Genomic DNA, 18293 nt, shown 5'->3' on the forward strand with positions numbered 1-18293 from the left:
CGCATTTTTTCAGAGGTGGGGTTTCCCGTGAGCTTGCGCCACTGTGTGAGCTGTGTAGAGTAAAATAAATAATATGTGTGCTCTTAGCAAATAATTTTCCCTCTCTCAAAAATCAAAAATATGTCTACTGCTGCTTTTTAGGAATAACCTTTAAACTGCTCGAAAAGGGGGACAATTTGCTTTAGTGGACTCCTGGACTCAGGGTGGAGAATGGAGGTGCAGCCAGTTTTGCTATGTTAGGAAGGCACAAGGTGGCTCCCGGAGGGTTTGTGGCTGCCAGGCTCCCGATGACCCCTGTACCCATGCAGGCGGAAGCTCTAAACCTCACTGTGGTTGCAGGTTTGATCTTCTGACAAAGGGAAGCTCAAGGGTGGCAGTGCCCCCGGACAGCAGGGAAGGCTGAAGTGTGCCTGCAGCACCCATGCCCAGCCTGGCAGCCTGGGCTGCTGCTGCCCAAGCCTGTGTTCTGGCTTTGGCCATCTTTGGGGTCCTCCTCCCTTGTGGGATTTGTGGTTCTCCTTTGCAAACTGCCCCGTGGCTCTCTCATTCAGCGTTGGTCATTTTTTTTATTAAAACAAAGACAAAACATGACCAGGTGTGGACCAGACCTTGGGAACCAAGTTGTCCCTAGGTTTGCCTGTCACAGCAAGAGTCTGCAGGTCTGGAGAGAGCCTGTGATTAATGCACCAGTTCATGTCCTACAGAGACCAAGCAATGGGATGTCCAGCCTCAGGCCTGGGAGTGTTGGGCAGTTGGCTTGCTGTGCACATGGCTGCTTTTGTTTGGTTTTTTGTTTCTGTTTTCTTTCCGTGTTTCTGGGAAAGCACAGGCCTCTGCATGTACCTGGCCTGGCCGGCATGGCAAATGGACAAATCAGCCAGGTTGGAAGGAGCCAGGCTCCTCTGGGACGCCACTCACTGGGAGTCTTTGTTACAGCTGCAGGGTGTGTGTTGTCTGGAACTAGCCAGGCTGAGGGCTGGCTCCAGGAGGATGCATGGGTATACAGAGCAAAAAAAGAGGACATCCATATGCCCCTGCCCAAGGCAGGAAGACTATGCTGGGAAGCCAGAGGCTGGCTCTCCCCACATCCGTGCCTCTGAGGCAGCAGCAGCTCCATTAGGAGAAAGGTAGACAAGCAGAAACCAGGGCCTGCCGGAGCTCCGGCCAGAGTTACCCAAGCAAATCATGAATGAGGTCAGCCCACTGCCTTTTACTACCTGCCTGAGGGGGTGCAGAGCCCCCAAGTGCTGACAAGCCTCACCTCCAAGATCGCCATCCTTGGCCCTCCCCCTGCCATCCTGCATGGACACATGGGACTAGGGCTTTTCAGAGCAGGTCAGCCATGCAGAGCTGGCAGGGGGTTCCCTGGTGCCCTGGGGTCACTGCCCCCTCACAGGTGAAGGATGAGTGTACCTCAGGAGAGGAGGAAAGCCTGGTCTTGGGGCCTCTCCACACCACAGCCGAACACTGGCGCCCATACCACACCGTGTGGCCTCGCAAAACCACCCAGGACAGCATGTGGGAAGAGGCGTACGGCGGAGGTGCTCAATGCGGCCTGCCCCAGCCGGTGCCCAGCCCCGGCCTCCTTGTTCAGAGAACAAAGGTCCAGAGTCCCCATGAAGGCAGACAGCAGTGGCTCTCAGAGCCACTGGCCATGGCCAGGGAAAGAGCACCTGCGTGTCCCGACCCCGAGCCCTGTGGCGCGGTGTGCGGTTAGCAAGCAGCTGTCACAAAAGGACCCTTGTTCTACAGTGCATCTCAGGGTGGTGGAGGGAAAACCCCAGGACCCCAGGCAGTGGCAGGCACATGGAATTTGAAGTCCACTCCTGGCAGAGCCGGGGGTGGGTGAGGCAGCGGGACTCAGTCCAGGGGACCCCACTGCCACCTCTGCCCTTCCCCCCTCCTGCCCTGGAGCCAGGCCTGCCTGCTGGGATTCTGGCCATCACCTCTCCTCACTGACACAGGGCAGGTCACCCCCCTTCTGGGAGCTTGAGTCATGGCTTTTTCCTCTTAGAATAAGGATGACCCCTGTGGGCTCCTGTGGTCACAGAGAACCCCTGCACCAGATAGGGCCCGACTCACTGGTTGGCCAGCCTACTAAATTCATCTCTCTACTCAGTAGGCAGGAAGATCTCAAGTTCAGTTCCAGCCTGGGTGATGCCATAAGAGCCTGTCTCAAATAAATCAAAAAAAAAAAAGAGTGGGGGTGTAGCTCAGTGGTAGAGCAATCCCTAGTACCACCCTAAAACAGAAAATCCCCTCCCCTCTGGCGCACTCCAGGGCTCCCTCCCACCCCTCTCTGCTCCCCACTGCAAATGTTGGGGCTTTGTCTCTGGAGCCTGATGAAGCTCTGCCATGCTGGTAGAACCCGAAGGCCCTGGGGTCCCCCTAGCATGCCAGCATTCATGGCAGCTGTGAGTGCCAGGCACAGCTCCCCTGACACAGCACGGGGACAAGGCTGTCAGCCTGTGAGTAGTGTCAGACTGCAAGACACAGTTAGTGGTGGAAGACGGAAGGGCCTAGGCCCAAACTCTTGCCCGCCGTTTTTTACTGTGGTACTGGGGATTGAACCCAGGGCCTTCCCAATGAGCTGGCCCTTTTTAAATTTTGAGGCATGGGTCTCACCAAGTCTCTAACTTGTGCAGGTTGGGCTCAAACTTTCTACCCTCCTGCCTCAGCCTCCCAGAGGTCTGCCGTACAGGTGTACACCATGACACCCTGCTCTCTGCTGGCTTTGGAAAACCCTTGTTCTCTGGCTCCTGGAGGGACACAAAGGACCCTTCCCCATGTCCTTGTGATGGGCAACCTGGAGATTAATTCTCTGGTCACCTCCTGCCCCTCCTGTGCCCTGGGAGAACTGAGTTCATTTCCTTCGCTCAGTTTTCAGGTCTCAAGGCAGACCATGGAACCCCACACCCGCATACCAGTCCTCACCACTCTGCCAGCTGGCTGCAGATTTGGCTCAATTGTGCATGAGCCCAGCATTCCCTGCACACACACGTGCACACCTGCACACACCGAGCCCACCTCACACGCAACTCTGATCTCTTAGCCCCACTCCCTGAAACTAAAAGCACTCATGGTGCCCATGAATTTAGATTGGTTCATTCTTTAACAAAGCCACCTTCTCACACCTAGACATAAAGATGGGGAAATAGATGCTCAATGTCTTTGGGGTCAGAAATGGAAATTTTTGAAACCTACAGTGTGGTAGAAATCATCTGTGATTGCTCCTTCCCCAGCCAGGTGTCCAGCAGATGATGGGCCTTGTCCCAGATCAGTTGGCTGTGGGTCAGGAGGCCCAGGAAGGTACTGCCAAAGAGGAAGTGCCAGTGAACTCTGGCTACAGCCTGGCACCTGCACATGCAAAGGCCTGGACCAGGAGGAGCAGGCTGGTATGGCCACAGCAGGAAAGTATACAGGGACGATGAGTCCCTCTGGCCCTGCAGTGCCCCCCGCAGAACCTGTCAAACCTGCCCTGACCGTCAGAGCCAAGGCAGATTGCTGCCATTCTGGAGGACACCTCAGAGGACCCTGTTGGGCCCTGCATTTGCTGCCCCGAGAGCCCCAGAGATGAGCCAAGTCCAGCCCTGCTCCCTGGATCCCCCATCGGTGTGGCTTGTAGGAGCTGCCCTTCTGCATCCTGTCCTCCCCTTTCCCATGTTACTCACTGGCTTGTTTCCCTGGCAGTGTTTTACCTGCTCTCCTGGGATCAGCCACTTGCAGGGAATAACAGAACAGTAGGTGCCACCCTCGCCAGTGCTGCCTCTCATAGCCCTGGATGCTTCTCTGCCCCTCAGTGGGCCCCAGGGCCCTGGAGGGGTAACAGAAGCCCTGACAGGGGTTAGGGGCATCTCCACACTGCCTCTGGGCAGAGGCTTTGGGCTCCAAAGTAGGGAGGTCCCCGGCCTCCATGTGCACGCACAGGTGCACACCTGTTGTGCCAGGGAGAAAACTGTGCTCCCAGAGGACACAGGTGTCCCATGCCCCCAACACCCATAGGCCCCAGGCCCACTCTCCAGACACCTGCAGACGGTGTGGTCAATTTGAGGTCCCCCGGCCCCTGGGGCCCTGACACTGGCAATTTCCTGGGACGGGTCCACCTCTGTGCCTGATGCCACACAATAATGCAACTGTTCTGCCAAGAGGATAAGCCAGGTCTGCAGCTCCCCTGCAGCCCTGTGACAGCCATCACCTGCCCTCCTGAATGAGGTGTGTCCCATAGGGACAGCTGGGAACTCCCAAGGAGTCAGGCAGTGGTGGACGTGGCCTCTAGTGTGTAAGCTGCAGGCAGTGTTGGTATGGGGCACGCAAGTGTGCCAGGAGAAACTGCAGGCCTAAGGAAGGAGCCAGGGAGGAGCATGGGGGAGGGGAAGGAGGGAAGAGAGATGGATACTGGCAGGGTCAACTGCAGTCCATCTTGCTGCTCCCCAACATCCATAAGGTGTACCAGACTTTCTGCAGACCACTGCCCCTCAGAAGCCCCTCTCACCTGTGGCTGTGTGCCCTGGCCCCTCTCCTGGTGTCCCTTCCCGGAGTGGTCCGTGAAGTTAAGTGGAGCTCAGAGGGCAGCGTCCTGCTGGACAGGTGCCCAGTGCCCAATCTAGGGGCCCGTCACCTTGTTCTGGGGAGGCTGTGCCCATTCTGCAGGGACCACACCAACACCATGGGCCCCTGTGCTCTCCAGCTTGCCAGCAGCAGGCCTGGGGACGCCTCAGCCACACAACTGCATGACTCATGCCTCCAGCACACATGTGCATTCTCTGGGTTTCGTGCCTCTGGGGAGCCTCAACCTACACAGCACAGCCTCTGTGGCATCAAGGGGACTCAGGAGTCTGCTGTCCACTGCACTGGACAGAGTGGCAATGGTAACTGAGCTCAAACTCACAGTTCTCGGTGTGCCTGAGAACCACTGACTTTGTTTCAAGCCTACCTGAGTTGACTTTCTATCACTTGCCCTCAAGAAAATGGCAGTAAGAAGGGGTCACACCTGTCCCCTCTGGGCCCAGATTTGGGGTCCTGGCTGGGCACCCAGAGCCCGTGGAGAGCTCTACACACTGAGTCTCACCCAGAGCCCTGAGCACGGTGGATGAGAAGTCCCCAGGGTCCTGGGACTGTGCTCCAGGGTGGAGAAGAGGAACCAGGTGTCCAGTGAGAACAAGGAGGTGACAGATGGAGATGGCCAGTGGTGTGTAGCCGTGCTGTGGCCAGGCCTGGCTATGTGCACTTCTACCTACACTGTAGCTGGGCATCAAGAGCCCGATGCCCAAGGCTTCCTTGGAAGGTACTGGGGACACAGGAGTGGAGTTTGGAGAACTTGCAGTAGAACCAAAAAACCCTTTTTTGCAAGTGGATGGACATCAAGGATGAAGGAGGGAACAGGGCTGCCCCGGGAAGTGGGGGCTTGCTCAGTGACAGAAAGATCCTGGTTCAGGCTAGGGTGTGAACCCACCAGTCTAGCGGTGCCCTGGGGGCCTGGTCTGGCAGTGAGGCCTTCATCTTTACAGGCCCGCATTTGCAACATCCTGAGGGTCAAAGGTCAGCAGCCAATAGGCGTCCTGGGGCTGGAACCTACCACTTCCGAAGGAGGCCATCAGAGAGGCCGTCACCATGCCAGAAGAGGCGTGGTGAGCTGGTCTCCATGGAGACAGGGCCAGCATCCCTGAGGGTTTCTGGGGTCCCTACTTCCTCTCACCTGAAATAAGACCAGGTACTCAACCTAGATCACCAGAGGCTATCAGCCACTTCCTGTGTTTCACAGGTAGAGAAACTGAGGCCCAGGAGGATGGGCAGCTGCACCAAATCATGGAGCTAATCAGGAGCAGAGCTTCCAGCCCCTCATGGAAACCTGGGCCCTGGCTGAAGCCTGAAGTGGCCTTTCTACACCAGGCTGGCAGGATACCTGCGGTCACCAATGGCAACATCATTCGCAGCCATGGGCTCAGTGTGTGCTCAGGGAGGACTGGATTCTGAGAGGGAAGGAGACAACTGAGAAGATCATTTGGGTGCCAGCCCTTCCCAGGGGATGAGTCTGTTACCAGGTGGTCTTTGAATTCTGTCCTAGACTAAATATAGTTCCCCCAGCATTTTTGGTCTTGGGAATCTTCCATCATGGTGCAGAAAAAAATGGGCAGTGCTCATGTTTCCCAGCTTACAGCTGGGGACAGCTGAGTGGTCAGTGCCCCACATCCTGGTGCCAGCTGGGCCCCGTGTGACACCTAGAGCAAGGGACAGCCCCTCCTTCAGCCTGGCTCCCCCCACCTCTGAAAAGAGGAAAGGGACCAGACATGGCTCCAACACTGTGTTCCCCATCAGAGGAAGTAGAATTGGGTTCCAGAAACAGGCGCTCAGGTCCCCACCAAGACTGGGAATGCTTTTCATCAACCAACTTCTCGGACGGCCAGCATTTTCTCTTTTAGGGGGTATGTTTCAACAATGTGACTGTGCTTTTCTTTCAATTTATAGAAAACATAATATAGGAAAGAAAGGCCCATTATCCCTGTCTAGAAAACTCTGATTGACATTTTCTAAAATACAGTCATATGTGCGCCTGGGAAGAAAATGCAGGAGGCACAGAAAGGTAAAGATGAAAGCCAAATGCTCCTCCCGGCCCCCGCACTTCTCCCAGTGAAGTTGAGGCCATCACCATGAGCTACACAGAAACAGAAGCACAGGACCTCAGCCGCACAGCACTGCAGACCCCCGTGTCACCTGGCTGCAGCCCCCAGCTCCCTGGGCCTCGGTTTCTCATCCACAGGGTGGGCAGAATGACACCCACTGGGTCTTCCAAGTCTCCCCCGTTAACCATGTGCAGAGCAGTGGAAGAGGGCTGTGCCTGCTCCCAGGAGCTTGTGGACCGTGCAGGCCACAGTGGGTAAACACAGAGGGGCAGACATAGGCACCGGTGCCAGGATTTTGGATGTCACAGGAGCCCCAGGAGAGCAAGCTGCAGACACATCTCCCAGCAGTCCCTGCCCTGCAGCCATCTTCCAGAACATGCTACAGTAAAATGCCTGCCTCTGGGCCCAGAGAAGCTTCCTGGGACATTGTGCACACCTTCCTGAGGGCATCAGCATCCGGGGCCTGGTCCAGATCCAGCGCTGGAGCAGCCTGCAGAGTTGGGCCATCTGAGTGACTCCCCAGCAGGTTCAGCGTGGCCTCAGAGAGCCAGCCAGACACCATTCTGATCCAAGTGGCCACACAGCAGTGACATCCATCTGCCACCCTGCCCTCACTGCAGGGAGAGCTCTGGAAGGGAGGCCACTCTTTGATGCTCACGTCTGTGTCAGCTCCACGGGGCCCCAGAGCCAGTGTGTGATCGGATGTTGTTCTGGGTGTTTCTGGTGAGTTGAGCTTTGGAAGGGGCAAACTGAGGATAGCTCTTCACCCTCCCTAACGGGGCCCCCAACGGGGACCCTCCCAAGCGAGAGGGCTCCTCTATCTGATGGCTTTGAGCTGGGACTCCAGTGCTTTTCTCCCGCACACTCAGTTTGTTATGGCTAGTCTGGCTCAGTCTGCCCAGTTTCTATGCACTGTGCGCCCAACCTTTACTTCTCACAGCCAAGCAGCTGGGCGTCCAGGATCAAGGTGTCCAGCAGAGCAGTTCTGGTGAGGACCTACTTACAGGCTCCCCTCCAGCCGCCTTCTCCCCATCCCGCCGTGGCAGAGAGCAGAGAGAAAGCAGAGGCCCTATGGGTTTCCTTAGGGGAGCCTCAGCTCTCTGTCATCCCCGCTGCACTGGCCGCACATCATGCTGTGTCCCCTGCAGGGTCCCGTGAGCCAGTTCCTCAGCATACATCTCCTCCATGTATACCCAGTCAGCACTGTATCTCTGCAGGGCCTCACCTAACACAGCCTCCAACTGATGAGGGGACAGACACTCAGAGATGCCCAGTACTCCCCCTGGCTGAGGTACCCTGATCACCACCAAGCTCGGCCCCCACAGTGGCCAGCTTCTCCCTGGGCTCGGCCCATGGTCCCCACGCTGCTCCTCAGTGTGACCTCCCTGCCCTCCCCGCCTCTCACAGCCACTTGACCACCACCTCCCTCTGTGGCTTCATTCAGGGCAGCAAATAGCACAAGTAGGGACTTGGAGAAGGGGGAGGCATGCAGACTGGCCCTGGGGAATCCTGCCCTGAGTCACAAGCTCACCATGGGAACGGGTCTTGTGCCTCTGTTTCCTAATCTGTAACAAAGGGCATCGGAATGATGGTTATCAAGTGTCCCCCAGTCCCATTACCCATGGGGTTTTTCTTGTGGCTGAAGCTGGAGGGCAGGGGTGGGGGGAGGCAGAGAAGCCCTGGGACGCCTGGGAAGTCCCCCAACTACACAGTGTCCCAGGGAAGGCAACAGAGATGGACCGGAGGGCACGGGAGGACACTGACCAGCCAGCCCAGTGAAGGAACTGTCAGGAAGTAAAACCCATTTGTAAACAGGATCGAATTATTTGATTGTGAAACCAGGGTCCATGGAATTTAAAATTATTTAATATGAAACAATATCATTTGAAGTGCTGACCAGCCAAGGACCTGGGCGGGTGGGGGATGTCTCTTCCTGTGCCCAAACACGTGGAAAACCAGCTCAGGGACTAATAACAAATTATTCATTCTGGGAGCAAGACAGTCACCCATGTGGCCGCTGTGGGCCAGACCAGGCTGCAGTAAACTGTCCCCTCCACATGGAGAACTAAATAAGCACTCAAGGTGGGGATACTCACAGCAGCACAGAAAGCAGGTGAGGGACAAGTAGGTGGCATGTGATTCAGGCCAGGAGAGAGGCCCAGCTAGAGCCAGAGGCATCCACTGTGAGCCGGGGCAGTTCGGGACACTCCAGAGACCTTTGATGTCCCATGACATGGGAACTGGGCAGTAGTGAACCCCAGGAGCCCAGAGGAGGAACATTCCAAGCTGAAAGAGCAGTCACTTTCACCTTCAGCTCCATCTGCAGCCCACCCGATCTTGGGAAGGGAAGACATGGGCAGGACTCAGTTTCCTCTTCTGCAGAATGGGTGTGATGGCAGCCCCTTCCCCTGGTTCAGTGCAGCGAGAGGCTGCTGCTTTGCGGGTTCCTGATTGTCATAGGTGCCCCAGGAGGGGTAGGTGGTGTGGTTGGTGCTGTTCTCGGGTCCCCTCCGGTGCCCTGGGAAGGACAGCGGCATAGGGCCCTGCAGACCTTGCTGCCCAGCACCCCGCTTGCCTCCACATATCTGCCTCGACATCAACAGGACAGAACACTTGAGTACTAAGAGCAAGAAAAACAAACCCAGGGATCTAGACAGAGAGCGCACATGCTGGCTCTCATGTCACATCCAGAGACTGCATGTTTGTCTAGCCGCCCGGGAGCTCAAGGCACAGTGGGGGACGCGGGCTTGCCCTACAGCCACAAAGGGGACAGCCGGTGGTCGGACAGGGTCCGCACACAGCAGCCCTTGGGCGTCGGCCAGGGTCGTCTTGTCACTGTGGTGCATCACTCAACCCTGTTCCCTAAACCTGGAAAACACCATGGTCTCCCAGCTAGCAAGTGAGGGAGCCAGCACCCCACCTGAGCTCTGACTCCCCAACCTCTTCCCGCAGCCTGGCTGAGCTCACCCTCCAGGGAGGGCCTGGCACAGGCCCCAGAAGCCAGCATGTTGGCCACCTGTGGGCTTAGGGAGGGCTCCGTCTCCCACCCTTAGAGACAGCACTGCTGAGAGGCGCTATTTACTCCTCCTCCCAGCCCTGCCAGATTACGCTGTCAAGGCCAACACTTTGCAGAGATTTCCTTGGTTTCGCAATTCACGCAGTGAGTAACACATGCTACATTTTGAAAACTTCTCCGGGTAAAAATTTAAGCTTAATTGTAAATACATAAAAGTCTCCATGTTAATGGGGTGCAGCTCGGTTAGTTGCTCGGTGGATGTTTTGTAATCCAAGATTCTGAAAGGATGTAGAATCCCATAAAACCAGGTAAAGTGGCGCCGGTCGGGGCGCTGCCCTTTGAAACAATCATTCCGGTTTTCCCACCGCTCTTATGTGGGTTCCAAACCCCTTTGCGCTCCCCTTTGCAGGGCCCTCTTGAGGACGTAGGAGCAGGGACTGCAGAACCCACAGCCACACAGGACCCCCCCATGGGTACAGGCACACGGGCCACCGCAGCCCCTGGGCTACCTCCCAGGCCCCCAGACTTTGATCACAAGAGACAAAGCAGAAGCAATGGACACTTAGGAACTTACCCAAGTAAGAGCCTAGCAGGATGAGGCCCCAGGCATCTCACCAGACAGGGTGCCGTGGCTGTGCCACCCAGCAGCTCAGGGCCTCCACGCCCTGTGTCACCCACTCTGCATGACTCAGGGTGGTCTCCAGCTGGGCCCTCAGTGTTTCTGTGTGCCCAAGAAATGAAAGAGGATGAAGCAGTCGATGGCAGGTGCCCTTCTCATACACAACCACAGGACATGTGGGAGTTGGCATGGGAAGTGAGGATGAGTGGGGGTGAGGCTGCAGGGTCTGTAAGAAAGCTGCACACGGGCGGGCCTGGGGCCACTGGGGCCAGCACCTGACACCTGTTGAGGCTGCCCTAGGCACCCTGCTTACCACTGACACAGATGACACCTCACACCTGTGGGCGGCCGCTTCACCTGCTCCACAGTGGCTCCGGGACAGACCAGGTGCTCACTCCCGCCCTACATCCGAGCCTGTCCGGCACCGGGTGGAGCCGGACTCAGTGACCGTTCCTTGGTTCACACAGCTCTGCTGCCCATTGCGGGTCCCGCACCGTGAGAAGCCAGGCTGAGGCGGGCTGCTCACGTCCCTGCGTGACCCCAGATGGCCCTACCGAGAGCAGGGAGGGGCACTCTGATCAGCAGAGTTCACCATAGCCACACGAAGCGTAAGGTGTTTGTGATGCCATAAACTCCTGCTGAATATTGATTTTTCTCCAAAGTTCAGGGCCTGTCTGCTGTCTGTCTAGGCTCCTCTCTTCACCCCAGAGTAGTCTGACAAGTCAGGGGCTCACACCTTGCAGCCAGGGACTCTCTGAGGCTTCGAGGTCCCCTGCCGGGCTGCTCCCCACCAGCACACTGGAAGCCTAACCATTGCCCCCCCAGACTGTTGGGGTCTGCTGAGGGTACTCAGCAGAGCAATACCGGGACTGGGGGGGCAGTGAGGTGTGTGCCTTCCTTATGCAGAGCAGTAGGGGAGCAGGCCAAACACCCCATCTCCAAGGCCCTGGGGACAGCAGGGGGCACGAGACAGACCAGAAAGCACCACAGACCCTTGCAAGAGAAACAGAAACAAAAGCAAGTCCAGAGCAGCGGCAGGATGGCTTGGCTCTGACAGCAGAGGAACCACAGGACTGGAGTTTCTTTCACTGCTCTGGTGATTTGAACTCAGCATCTGCAGAATGCAGTTCCCTCACAGCCACCGGGGCCTGCACAGAACTGCTCCGCTTTGGGTCATAACGAGTTTGTCTAGGTTCTGTAGGGAAGTACTTTAAAGTTATTCTTTCTTCTTTTTTATCATAGCAGGGACTCGGTGATTGAAAAGACATTTTCCTTAATTCAATTACCAACTGAGCTAAATGGATTTTCTGGAGATAATTAAGAATCTTTATAAAAATAAAGCAATTATCCCATCAAAATACAGTGTTGAATATTATTCAAGCTGGTTTTTCAATCAGGACTCTCCCCTGCACACACACACACACACACACACACACACACACACGCACGCACATATTTTTTTTTTTCAAAGCAATTCCAAAGTCATCCATCCCACCTCTGCCCTGGAATGCGCCAGCTGCGGATTATGCAGCCAAAGCTCTCTTCCCCACCACTCTGGTCTGAGCCCTGAGCAAAAGCAACCGTCGGATGCCCACATGACACAGATCACAGATGTTTGCGGAGACGTGACAACTGGATGCAATGTGGTACCCTGGCTTGGATCCTGGAACCGAGAGGACATGCATGGGAAGCTGGAAAAATCCAAATAAAGGCTGCAGACACTTTCAGCGCCTTGGCCAGTGTCAGTTACTCAGCACGGGCGAAGAGTGGTGTGGTTACAGAACACGGTTCACAGAGCAAATCCCAGGCGAGGGGTGTGCAGGAACTCTCTGTGCCATCTTTGCAACTTCTCTATAAATCTCACACTATCTCAGAATAAAATGCTCATTCAAACAAACAGGGCCGGGGATTTAGCTCAGTGACACCACGCCTGCCTCGAAAGCTCAAGGTCCTGAGTTTGATCCCCAGTACCAAAGAACAAATACAACCAAATGAGCAAAGGGGGCAGGACCTGGCTCTCCCCACCGACCCCCAGATGTACCCGTCCTCATGAACCCTCCCTGGACCCTCGCCCACTGTCCCCTCGGCAGTGATGAACAGTGTGACCCGGGTAGGACGTCTCCCCCTCTGCTCCAGCCTGGGCCCCCCGGCCCGACTTTCAAGGACAAAGCCTACTTGGACAGGCACAGCACTGACCCTGGGCGGGCTCAGGGGAAGCGTTGGTGCCTGCTGGTGCCAGGCACATGGCCATGTTTGAGTTGGGGTCCAGAACTATCCAGAGCCCTGCGGTGTCTGTTCCTTTTGTACCCACCGTGGAGACGCCTTGCTGTCCCCTGCCCAGATCCTGGGCCTGGCAGCCAGAGTTCTGCTGGGCCCTCTCAGAGCTGCCCTGCGACTTTCTTGGACCTGCCCACAGCATGATACCCACTTTAAAAATACTCTTACTAAACCTTAAGTACTGCGGTTTCTTTTTCTGCTCTAGGTGAAGTTGGATGGGTGTCCCCAGCCTCTCAGGATGGTGTGCAGACACACATTCCTGCACCAGGCCTGCCTGCTCCGGACCGGCCGGGTCTCCGGCCACATTCACTAGCTAGTGACCCAGGGCAAGCTACTTGGCATCTTCCATCCCTTGTCTGAAAAACAGGGATAATAATACCTGCTTTGCAGGGCTTTTATGAGGATTGCTCAAGCTAATAGGAGCCAGGGCATTCATTCCAGCCTGGCTGGGGACGGGATCAATAAAGAAGGGCTACTCTTGCGAAACTGCCTAACCATTGGAGCAGGCCTCAGTGTTTCTGTCTTCTGAGCATTCCTAAGAGAGCCTGGGCTTTATTCTGCAGAGAAGACATCCTGATTTTATCCTGCAAGCTTAAATCTGTTCAGCTGTCCCATTACCTGTAACTCCAAGAACCCCGGAAGGGCGCAGCACCCTGCACATTGTGCTTGGTGGTGCTGTCCTCTCCCGCCCAAGGCCAGCTGCACCCTCCCTGCCTCAGTGGTACTCTGTGGGCTGCTTTCCTGCCCCCCAGGCCTTTGGTTTAGGTCCCCCATTGTAATCCACACAGGGCAGGGTATTTGTGAAGCAAAGTGGTTTGAGCGAGATCCGGGCTCCACTCCGACCTCCTCCAACGGCTCCCTCGGCAGGCAGCTGCCCTGCAGGCCAGCGTGCCGGGGGTGTCAGCAGGGAGCTGCTCTGGACACAGCCTCCTGCTCCTTGTCAGAGTGCCCACTTCCACCTCGGGCTCTCTCTGAGGCTTGTTTTGCTAATGAGATCAGACAGGCTTGTAATTTTAGGTAACTGCAATTGCTGCTACAACTGGAAGACAGACTCATTCCCTGGCATTCCCACAAATTCCTCCCAGTTTATTTAGCTGGGGAAATTAGGCAAGAGCAGGTAGAAAAACGGCGGGTCAAACACAAGCCATTACAAGGAACTGACTCATGCCTTCCCCTCATAATTCACCCTCTCCTTCCGTTAGTTGGCCATTTACACGTTCATTTGTTCAGCAAATATTGATCAAGCAGCTGACCGGCGTCTTTACCTCTTCACATCCCGAGGCCTTTGCACAGGCTGGGTCTATGCCACACCCTCCCATTGGCCAACTGCAGCCAGGTCACAGGTCACCTTCTCTGGCAAGCCCACTGCCTGCTGGACAGGAGCCTGCTCTGCCCAGGAAGGCCCTGGAGTCAGCCAGGCCATCAGAGAAGCAAGGATCCAGGATTCCTAAGGGCATAGCCTGGGGACTTAGGGAGCTATCCACCTTGTCTCCTCCCACTATCATAAAACACTGCCTGGCCCTGTGTGCCTGGGGGGTGCTACATAAAATGTAGTGACCCCTTCCCATGTGTAAGAAAGTCCACAAGCTATCCAGGGGACAAAAGGAGGCCCAGCTGAATGTGATGACTGAGCCTGACCTGAAGTGACCTCAGGCTTCAGCCAGTCACTGTGGACCAGTGGCTACAGGAGCCAGGGAGGGCCTGGTGCAGCACTGGAAAAGGCGCCCTCACCCAAAACTGGGCTTTGATGGCCCCAACTTCACATTGAGGAACCACAGCAAAGCCACTTGCTCCTGCGGTGGGCTCATCCAGAGCCCACCTGTTCCCAACTCTCTTCCCCCTCCTCCTCCTCCTCCTCCCCACTCCTTGTGGTCATGTTCCCTGCCTCCCTGAAGCCGGCCTGAGCTTGAGGCGGACTCTGGCCACAAGGATCTGAAAGGAAGTGCGCCAGGCTTCAAACTGCATCCTCTCCTGGAGCCGATGGGGGCCCAATGAAGCCACAGAGCTGTGTTGCCCTGGAGCGGCCTGGCTGAGCCCCGAGAGATTGGCACCTGCGGAGCTGTCTGCTCCCAGGAAAGGTTGTGAGAAGCAGAGAGGTTGGAAAGAAGCCACTGGGAGGGGTCCCTGGATACCCCGGCAGAGCTTACAGCCTGCTGACCCATAGCAGGCTAACCTGTCCGCCTGCACCTGTGTCCTGGTGGGGCAGCCCCGCCTTCTGTAGCCATGCTCTCCATGGGTCCAACTCCGTGAAAGTTCGAGGTTTGCCTCGATGCCCCCTTGGTGGTGCAGGAGACCTCAAACTAAAATGAAGACTAAAGGTATGTCAGGCAAATGGGGTTCAACTGCTTGAAATAACCCCCCAACCTGGCCTCCCAGGATTTCCACACAGATAACTCTCTAAACAGGTGAATGAACCCCAAGAACTCCAAATAAAGGAATAGCTGAGCTGAAATTAAATCAGCTGGCTCTTTGTAGGGTACAAAGAAATGAAGTTGACAGTCCAAACTGCAGCAGTTAGCAAAGCACTATCTGGAAAGACTAAAGCAATCGGAAAAAGAACCAAGCAGAACAGACTATGAGAATTGTACCAGGTTATAAAACCTCACTGTTTGGTAAAACCACAGATTAAACAGAATCCATAAAATGGAAGGTAGAATTGAAGAGATTACCAAACTCACACAGAAAGAAAAGACTCTGGGGAAAGAGACGCAGAAGATAGCGCTGGTAGACTAATGCAGATCTCACTGACACCTAGACAATAGAAATAGCAGGGCTGGGGTGGGTTGCTGCAGCTCTAATGGCTGAAAATTTTGCAAAATGTGTATCCATAGATTCAAGAAGCATAGTGGATTTATGGCTGGATAAACAAAAATAAATCCACGTCCCAACATATCTCAGTAAAACTACAGATGCCTAAAACCAAAGGAAAGCATCAATTTAATTGTAAATTTATACATTTCGTTCATTTATAAAAGAAAGATGCATCGAGCACAATTGTTGACACTTAGACACATGTCAAGACAAAACTGAATTCTTATGCAGAGGCCAAATCCTGCATCTAATAGACAGGCAAAGCATCTGGGGCCTTAGGAAGGCCGAGCAACTGGAAAATCACAAGAATGAGGCCAGGGCTCTCTGGGGTATGCATGTGGCTGGGGCTCAGGAGGCCCCATAGCAGAAGGAGCAGGAGGGAAGACTCAGGGAGGGGAGGAGGCCGGAGGCAGAGGGAAGAGCCTGCCAGGTAGAGATCGCCTGATTCTGCCACTGGGGCATCTTCATCTGTGAAGTGCCTGTTCTGTTCCTCCTTCCAACTGTTTAACTGTCATCTGCCTGCCTGTCTGCCTGCCAGTTTTGACACAGGAGCTCACTGTGTCACCCAGGCTGGCCTGGAACTCCCAGGTTCAAGTGATCCTCCTGCCTCAGCCTCCCAGGCAGCGGGGACTACTGGTGCACATCATGCCTGGCTTTGTATATCTTGTTGTTACAAAGTTGTTAAGAATTTTTCATATTCTCTGAAATGGGTCTTTACCAAATGCCTGGATAGCAAATGCATTTTCACCATCTGTGACTTTTCATTTTCCTAATGGGGCTTTTAGAAGGCAGGTATTATTCATGTTGTTGACAGCAATGTTTATCAATTTTTACTTTCATAGCTTTTGAGTTCTGTTAAAAATTTTGTCTTGGGTGGGGGATTAACTTAGTGGTTCTGCCTCCTGCCTCACAAGCACTAGGTCCCCAGTTCAATCCCCTGTACCAAAAAAAAGAAAAAGAATTTTGTCTATACCAATGTCACAAATATATTCTCTAGAAATTTTACAATTTGGATATTTAGGTCTGTGCTTCATGATAAGTTAATTTTTCGGTAATATTAGAGAAAGGGATTGAGGCTTGTATTTTTATATAAATTTTATATAAATGCATTATCTGTATTTATAATATATATTATGCAAGCCATATGTTTAATAATAATTTATTATGTTAATGCAGTTTTGGCTCTATATTTCATAATATAAATGTATTTATAATATGATCATGATTAATGTTTCATAATTTGATAACAACTTTTATAGTTTGTTTTAAATGTGTGTATATTTTAAGATATAAAGATGTTTTTGTATATTTTTACAGATAGATACAGCCTCTAAATATTTCCACATAGTTTGCTATTTTAAAGAATTTGATTTCCACAGCAGTTCAACCGGGGTCCTTCTTCAGACACGGAGACTGTACTGTGCACCTACAGGTGTGCAGCTGTGTGTCTGTCCCGGCCTTCACGGCTTGCACTGTTGGCCCCTGCTTTAATTACCGTGGTTTCACAGGCAGTCTTAGAACTGAATAGTAAAACCCTTCTACTTTTTCTATTGCTCTCGCTGTTCTCTGTACCCACTGCATTTCTATACAAACTTCAGAACTGGTTTGTCCATGTGTGCAAAAAGACAGTTTCGGTTTTAACGGGGATTAAGCTGAATCTACAGGTTCCCGGTAGAATAAACATCTCAGCACTGTCGAGTCTGCAGGTCGAGCCCCTCCGTGTCGTCATTCACCTACACCGCTCTAATTTCCCTCAGCAATGCTTTGCGGCTTTTCATTGTCCAAGCCTTGCACACGCTTGAGAAATTTATTTCCTAACATTTCCCTATACTAATGTAAGTGGTATTATTTTTAAAGCTTTTTATTTTGAGATAATTTTAAAATAGCAGGAGAGTTGCATAAATAGTGCAGAGAATTCTCATATATTCTTCACCCAGCTTTGCCCTGATGTTCACATCTTGCATAATCTTGGTACAATTATAAAAACACTTACACAGTAATACTACCAATGGCAGGCTTTCCTTGTTTTCACCAGTTCCCCCACTGATGTTATTTTTCATCAGGAGCCTCCCACTTTGTGTTTAGGTGTCTTCTCCCACTCTGCCACACCTGTGCTGCTCTGTGCTTTACAGCTTGGTGTTTGGGAGAGCAGAGGTCCAACGCTGCACCCCGGGTCCCTCAGTTGGGTATGACCAGAAGTTTTCTCTTCCTGATGTTACTACGTCTTCTTACTAGGTATGGGTAGTGTGGGTCATGTTGTACCACTATGCAGTTACTATTTTTTTCTTTTTTGAATCAGTGATCCTTTGAGAGAGGGGATTCTTTAAGGCTGCACAAATGATCTGTTCCTTCTTAAACATTTGCCTGTGCACTTCAGCAGCCGCTGGCTAAGAGCCTGTGCACCACAGCTGCAGTTCTGGTGGTGCTTTTTTCTATTTTCTTCATTCTTTATACATTTATCACTAGAAATTTTTTTTCTCTAAGGAGGTTTTACTCCTGTTCCATTTATTTATTTGTTCTCTTACTCATTTGTATCAGATGGATTTTATTTTACCCTTTGGGTTATAATCCAACTTTTTCATTGTTTTTTTTTTGTTGTTGTTGCCCAAATTTCTCTATCTCTGGCCATTGGGAGCTCTTTCTGCTTGCCTCTTCGGCCCTGTCAATGTGGAACAGCCCCGGTGTTTGTTTGTTTGTTAATTTTGTGGCTGGCTTATGATTATGCAGCATTACTATTTAATTCAGTTACTGACTATAGCTAGTGAGTATAGACATTCACTTGACTTTTGTATATTTAAAGTGTTTTGCTTGTAGACTCCTTGTAGGTGGGCCTTGCCGTATGATCCAGTATCTCTGCCTTCAGTGGGAGTGTTAAACCTTTACATTTCATGTGATTGATTCATATCACTGGACTTTTTTTTTTTTTTTTTTTTTTTTTTTTTTTTTTTTT

General features: G+C 53.1%; 1 long non-coding RNA gene across 1 annotated transcript; it reads right to left on the reverse strand.

The window, feature by feature from the left end:
• Positions 1-7286: 7286 nt before the first annotated feature.
• LOC104850345 lies at positions 7287-10848 on the reverse strand. The gene is made up of 3 exons (XR_776939.1): positions 10569-10848; positions 10211-10357; positions 7287-9138 (listed from the first exon to the last, which is right to left on the reverse strand). It is a non-coding gene; the product is annotated as an uncharacterized LOC104850345 (long non-coding RNA).
• Positions 10849-18293: the final 7445 nt, after the last annotated feature.

Source organism: Fukomys damarensis, unplaced genomic scaffold (assembly GCF_012274545.1).
Source record: "Fukomys damarensis isolate Sample0158 unplaced genomic scaffold, DMR_v1.0_HiC HiC_scaffold_21, whole genome shotgun sequence".
In the NCBI taxonomy this organism is placed as follows: Eukaryota; Metazoa; Chordata; class Mammalia; order Rodentia; family Bathyergidae; genus Fukomys; species Fukomys damarensis.